The sequence below is a fragment of the Gobio gobio genome (assembly GCF_949357685.1).
Source record: "Gobio gobio genome assembly, chromosome: 14".
Taxonomy (NCBI): Eukaryota; Metazoa; Chordata; class Actinopteri; order Cypriniformes; family Gobionidae; genus Gobio; species Gobio gobio.
The window spans coordinates 44,175,703-44,183,091 of record NC_137107.1 but is presented as its reverse complement, the minus strand read 5'-3'; positions in this window follow the sequence as shown (position 1 = coordinate 44,183,091).

Genomic DNA, 7,389 nt, shown 5'->3' with positions numbered 1-7,389 from the left:
GCTGCAATCAATAACTTATTTCAAATTTTATTTATTTATTGTGCCAATTCAGAAATTAATTAGAGATTGTGTCAAAAATGTCACCAAAAATTAAAACAAATTAGTGGTGCATGGGCATAGATAATTTTTTTTATTCTAGATTAATCTCACTGTAATCTTGGAATTAATCGAGATTAAAATGACTCATTTGAATTCTGCCGAAGGCATTCAGAATATATGTGCTCGTAAGTGATCGTTTGTCTTTTTGTAGTTTGAATAGTAAATAACTTCTGTCCCTTTAAGACCTGACGCATGCATGGATCCCACTGTTCCTGTGCGCTGGTTACGACTATGTTTATGTTAAAACTCACCAAGATTGGCACTGAGACATTTTTGAGTGTATTCGACCATTAATAAGCTGGAAAAAGGAGCTCTTTTTTGCACTTGTATGTCAGAGGCGGCTTTATTACGGTATGTGTGCGCGCTTCAGATGCGAGCACGAAATCTTGGGGAATTAGTAGAATTAACGTTATGTGCAACCCCGCGCGAAATTCAGACCGGTCACACCAATACAAACACGCAGTCATGAGGACAAATCCAGCAGAACACCCGTTCGCCATGTTCAGAGGGTTAACGTTAACCGGACTGAATGAGAGGAGGCGGGTGCGTGTCAAATCGCTGTCGGTCGGAGAGGAGAGGAGAGCGCAGTTGATATCGATACTGTAGAAAATGAGTATCGTATCGGTTCAGATATTTCAGTATCAATACATATCGAAATATCGATATTTTTGACAACACTAGTAGGCATGCACACAGGTTCGAAGACTCGTTCTCTCGCCCCCTACAGTGCAATTTGGCTAGGTATACATCTACGCTAAAATATCAAGGTGAAAGTCATCATAGCTTGCGTAGTATAGACCCAGCTCCCAAACCAACTTTGAGAATAGATTAACGGCGATATTTTTTTTCCGCCCGATAAGAGTCTCACGTTAACGCAGCACGTTAACGCCGATAACAGCCCACCACTAATACAAATGCTCAAAATTCAAGATATTGTTGCAAAAAGTTCTTGTATGAGATCTGGATATATAACGTGATGTAATTAACCAATATCACAAGAGCGAGAGGGCTGTTTTCACAAATTTGAGCATGACTGCAAACATGATATTGCTTTAACAAACATTCTTTTTTTTTTTTTTACATTATCCTCAACATTATTTATGCATTTGTAATTTACCAATTCAGATGCATCTTCTGTATCACCTCTGTAGCGCAAAGATGAATTTTGTTGGTATTGATTTCATTTGATTGGTAACAGCTCTATATAGTGTCTTATTCAAATTATATTTATTATAAGTTATACGTAATTTCTCAGGCGGCAATGTGGATGAATTTAAGGAGTGCTGATCTGGTCTTGGTCTTGACTCGGTCTCGCCCTGCCTTGGTCTTGTCTTGGTCTTAACCCCTCAAAGTCTTGGTCAACACTAGCTCTCAGGTTTCATTAAAAAGATCATTTGCATTTCTAAGATTAACCAAAGTCTTTCAGGTTTGTAACAACACAAGGGTGAGAAATTGATGACAGAATTTTCCATTTTGGGTGATTTATGCCTTTAAGTTTTGCATGGGCAAACTATCATATCTTTCTTTATTTTTTTAAATCTAGTTTTTCATACACAACCATGTCTGGTCCAATCTATATTTTTCAACGAGAACAGACCTTTAGCGATCAATCCCTTTTGATGTACACAAACACAGTTGTGAGTCACGCATGTGGGTGTAAGCCGAATGCCCTCGACTCTGTCTGCTTTCAGTGCTCATGCTTTTCTGATATTCTGCTCGCTCTCTCTCTCTCTCTCTCTCTCTCTCTCTCTCTCTCTCGCGCGCGCTTTCGTTCTTTCTTTTGAGATGTAGTTTACAGTGCTATGTTAGGTAAGTGCAGTGCTGCAGCATGACAACAGCTCAGAGGATGGGGGTTATGTGTGTCAGGGGTCATGGGTGGGCTGCGCCTGTCGCCACAATAAAATATATTACCTCTTGTCGACAGACATAGCATCACATCAGACATGTCTGCAATGTGCACAAAATTCTTCTTCACACACACACACAGTGACAAGGGGAAATAATTGCACTGACAATCAAAACACAATCAAGGCATGACAACTTAGGCACTCCTGTAACCCTGAGAACCAATTGTACTGTCATTTAACTTAACACCATGAAACCCTGAGTGCTAAACTGGTCACCAATTCACCATGCCGTTTCCCTATGCCGATAATTCAATCATCACCCTGGCAACCAGTTTTGTTACTATGACAACCCAGAGCTCAAATGGTTTGGTTTCTGGCAGATATCACACTAAACCTATGACTTTTAAAACTCATTTATCAGAGACAAAGACTGACGGATAAATGAAATGGGAATGCCCTATATGTGTGATTGAATTAGGGACTCTCTCAATTATTTTACCTGGAAGTGACAGAGATGAGACACTGATCACTAGGGTGCTTTCACACAAGCAGTTTTGGTGCACACCGTTTCGATTGGCGCCAGAGTTCGGTTCGTTTGGATGATGTGAACGCTGTCTTCCGAACTGTCTTCCAAAACGTACCCGAGTCCGCTTGAAAAGGTGGTCTGGGGTTCGGTTCATGTGAGCAATCATACTAAATTGCGGAAGTGAACCGCTATTAATGATGTATGATTTGATAAAAACGTGTGTAAGTGTGTTTCACTCATTTTTCTGGCGAGCGTAAAGCACCCTTAGTCTCTCATCAGAAGAACACAGCATAACTAAATATCATTTATATATCTACTGTTACAATTCCTGTCTTCTTTCTCCTGTTTCGTGTTTTCTGTTTCTACTGTTTCACTTACAGTGTTTAGTTCCTGTTTGCCTTTCCATTGCTGCCTTGTTTGTTACCATAGTGACTCATTACCTTCACCTGTGCCTTGTTTAGCCTCTTGTTATCATGTGTATCTATACCCCAGTCTGCTGTCAGTTGTTTTCTTTACATCTCCTTTTAAAGCTGTTGCGGTTTCATTATTCATTGTGGTTTAGGATGTTTGTTTGTGTGTTATCTTCAGTAAAACTGCTGCACTTCGTCTCTCCTCGTCCCTGGAACAACGTAACATCTACAATCTACTGATTTTCTTTTTACCTTTATGAACATCAGGAAACTTTGCCATTTGTGCCTATACATTTCTACTAACTAGGGGTTACACAGACTAGTCGACTTTAATGCTCTGCCATGGCGCTTTAAGCTTGACGTCCACTAGTCGCTGGTCATGGCCAAGAGGGCGCAACAAAGTCCACTTTTACGCTCCAATCACAAATAAATGCACAAATATATTCCGAGAGCACACCATCAGGAGAATGCACGTTTTAAACAGCTTATTGTACACCTAAGTTTAATCACAGTTCTAAACTAATGAATGCTGCATTGTAACGCACGCACATACAGACATCGCACACATCACACACACAGAATCATTCAGCACAGAAATGTATTGTCAACACTGTTCTTTGATTTATCAATAAAATACCTTAGAAACTGAAGTTCTAGCATGGGGAGCGCGGGGCACAACCTAACGCGGGGTTAGTTGTAACACACATGGTTTAACACTTTCCACACATGCCAGATGACAAAACTTAGTGTATTTACTAGTGGCCATATCAACATTATTTAGAGAAAAAACAGCGCCAAAATTAAGATATTAGATATCATTATTTAGAGAAACATTATTTAGAGAAAAAACAGCGCCAAAATTAAGATATTAGATAAGATATCACTGAACATTTATTTAACCATAGCAAAAGTAAAATTCTTACTTGCGTTAATTTTTTATCTATGTTTTTTGTGTTGATTTAAAATAAGACAAATATCTGATATTATTGTAATCTTATATCTGTTATTTAAGAGTTGAGATGGTTCTTTAATGTTCTTTAATCTAACCAGCAGAAGACACGAGCCGGGTTTAATGCTGCCTTCACGTGCTATCAGAATTATCGTAATCGCGAGTTTCCTAGGTAAAAATTGCACATGAACGTCCTCTGATGTCGTGTTTACCACGAGTTGGGAAATAATTTTGATACCCAAATTCCCGAGATGGGCGTGTCATAATCTTTAAACATGGTGGCGGTGAGAACTACTGCTGTGGCGGGTGTGGTTTTATTAGTTTTCCCCCCAAAACAGCTAGGTTGTCTTGTCTTTACATTAATGTAGTGCATATTTACATGTACGAGTAATCATTTGAAGCGTTTTGTATGTTTGATACACAGTGAAAATAGCCTGCATTTGACTGAAATAACAGAATCGGCAGAAAGCGACTATCTGGAATGTTTATATGGTTGTCAGTGCATGGGACTCTATATACAGTAAGCCTATGTTGGTGTTGGTTTTAATAAGATTTTCCCAATAAATAGGCAAGAATAAACCTGGTGTCCACCATGATTCCTGTTCATTCCGACAACAAAGCACTTGAATGCAACAAGCTCGTAATCACGACTTCTAAAGTGGGAATTAGGAAATTTCCGATCGCACGTGAAGGCAGCATAAATCACAGCTGCGCAGGTGGGGTGCGTAGTAGGCTAACACTGCGTTACAATGAGTCCCTTTTGGAAATATGCTATTTATATTCTATACTTTTACGAATTCTATTGAGAAACCATGAGAAAAATGTAAAGACTGTGAGTCAATGTTCAGAAATGCTTAATTGTTTGGCTGTGTTTTGAGGTGTGTCACGTTGTTGTCAAACTCAAAAATGTGTTTATTTTTTAATGATAATTGATAATTGAATTGAATTGATAATTGTATTTTATTGACAAAATATTTTAGTTTGTCATGGCCTTATAAATATAAGCTGTAATGTAGGAGCATAAGACATGGACAGCACTGTGTATGCCATAGACAACCCGCGTTCGCGTCTCAGCTCAGTTAATTTTGTTTGTTAATGACGTCATCAGCGACTAGTCGACGTCGACTCAGCTTTAATCACATAAATGTCGGCTTTTAACGTTTAACCCCTAATACTAACCAGCTTAACTAGCAAACATCATATTGTGCTTTGAACCAAGTTTTTTTCTGTATTTTTTGGTTAAAACATATCAATAAAGTTTCTTCACCATAACAAAATTACTATTTTGCTTGACAAGGATAAACAAAGAAATAGTAAATAAAGACTGCAAGAGAAATTTACCTCTGTCTTTACCATGCAGTTTAACAGTCCATCAGAGACATACTTTAGAAACTTAGTAAAAAGCATGTAAAAAATAGTTTTTTTCAGTATAACCCATCAAAATGCAATGCTTATGCACAATAGAACTATATATATATAACTAGAACTACAGAATTTAAAAAAAAAATTGGTAATTGCAGCTTTTTATTTCACAATTAATTTGCGAAATCAAATCGGAATTGAAAGAAATAAAGTCACAATTACCTTTTTTTTCAGTGGCAGAAACAAAGCTTTCATACTAAACAAAATCTAAATAACTAGTAAATCTAATCCTGTATAACTTGAAGTTCAGCAAATAAATTACATAAAATATATCAGTGGTAAATCATAAAAACACACTTGGTATGCAATTGTTCTGAGAATTACCCATTCTGTGCTTTAATGAACTGATTAAAATCAGAAGTATTATGAGCCATAATTGTGACTAATTAATTTAAAGCCTTGAAGATGTACACTTTTTGATCTGAATGCACAGAACATCCAGGAATGTAAATTGACTTTTTGAGACTTTCAGTTTCTGTCATTAGAATCTAGAAGAAAACTCTCAATTCCTCTCATATTCATATGTCTTTCTGTCATGAATGTGTTTGTGAATGTACTCACTTCTCTGATGTCATGGTAATGTTGCTCTTTCCTGGTGTGCCACTGATTCTCTTTCTCTATTCTCTCTCCCTCTCGTTCTCTGCAGTACATCATGTACGAGACAGAGCCTCACTCATCTTGAGTGAAGACACCGTGAGGTTTATTTGTGTATGTGACTGACAGAGAGAGAGACTGTATGTGTGACATGTAGGAACAACTATCGGCATGGATTTTTGCAGATAACTGTTTGTTCCACCAATCAGCTATTTGTGCCAATTAATCGGCAAAACCAATTAAAATCGGTCGACCTCTAGAAATTAACAAGATCAATAAATGCTGCAGAAGTATTGTTGCAAGTTAGTTCATGTAACAAATGTAGTTAAATCATGAAAAAAATTTAACTTTATTGTAAGTATTACCTCCAACTCTTCCCTAGTGCAAAGGTTTGTGGGTAATAAGCATATTTTCATAAAATCCAGTATGCACAATCTGGGCACAATTCTTGGTTTAATACACTCACCTAAAGGATTATTAGGAACACCTGTTCAATTTCTCATTAATGCAATTATCTAATCAACCAATCACATGGCAGTTGCTTCAATGCATTTAGGGGTGTGGTCCTGGTCAAGACAATCTCCTGAACTCCAAACTGAATGTCAGAATGGGAAAGAAAGGTGATTTAAGCAATTTTGAGCATGGCATGGTTGTTGGTGCCAGACGGGTCGGTCTGAGTATTTCACAATCTGCTCAGTTACTGGGATTTTCACGCACAACCATTTCTAGGGTTTACAAAGAATGGTGTGAAAAGGGAAAAACATCCAGTATGCGGCAGTCCTGTGGGCGAAAATGCCTTGTTGATGCTAGAGGTCAGAGGAGAATGGGCCGACTGATTCAAGCTGATAGAAGAGCAACTTTGACTGAAGTAACCACTCGTTACAACCGAGGTATGCAGCAAAGCATTTGTGAAGCCACAACACGCACAACCTTGAGGCGGATGGGCTACAACAGCAGAAGACCCCACCGGGTACCACTCGTCTCCACTACAAATAGGAAAAAGAGGCTACAATTTGCACGAGCTCACCAAAATTGGACAGTTGAAGACTGGAAAAATGTTGCCTTGTCTGATGAGTCTCGATTTCTGTTGAGACATTCAGATGGTAGAGTCAGAATTTGGCGTAAACAGAATGAGAACATGGATCCATCATGCCTTGTTACCACTGTGCAGGCTGGTGGTGGTGGTGTAATGGTGTGGGGGATGTTTTCTTGGCACACTTTAGGCCCCTTAGTGCCAATTGGGCATCGTTTAAATGCCACGGCCTACCTGAGCATTGTTTCTGACCATGTCCATCCCTTTCTGACCACCATGTACTAAAATGGCCCCCACAGTCACCAGATCTCAACCCAATAGAGCATCTTTGGGATGTGGTGGAACGGGAGCTTCGTGCCCTGGATGTGCATCCCACAAATCTCCATCAACTGCAAGATGCTATCCTATCAATATGGGCCAACATTTCTAAAGAATGCTTTCAGCACCTTGTTGAATCAATGCCACGTAGAATTAAGGCAGTTCTGAAGGCGAAAGGGGGTAAAACACAG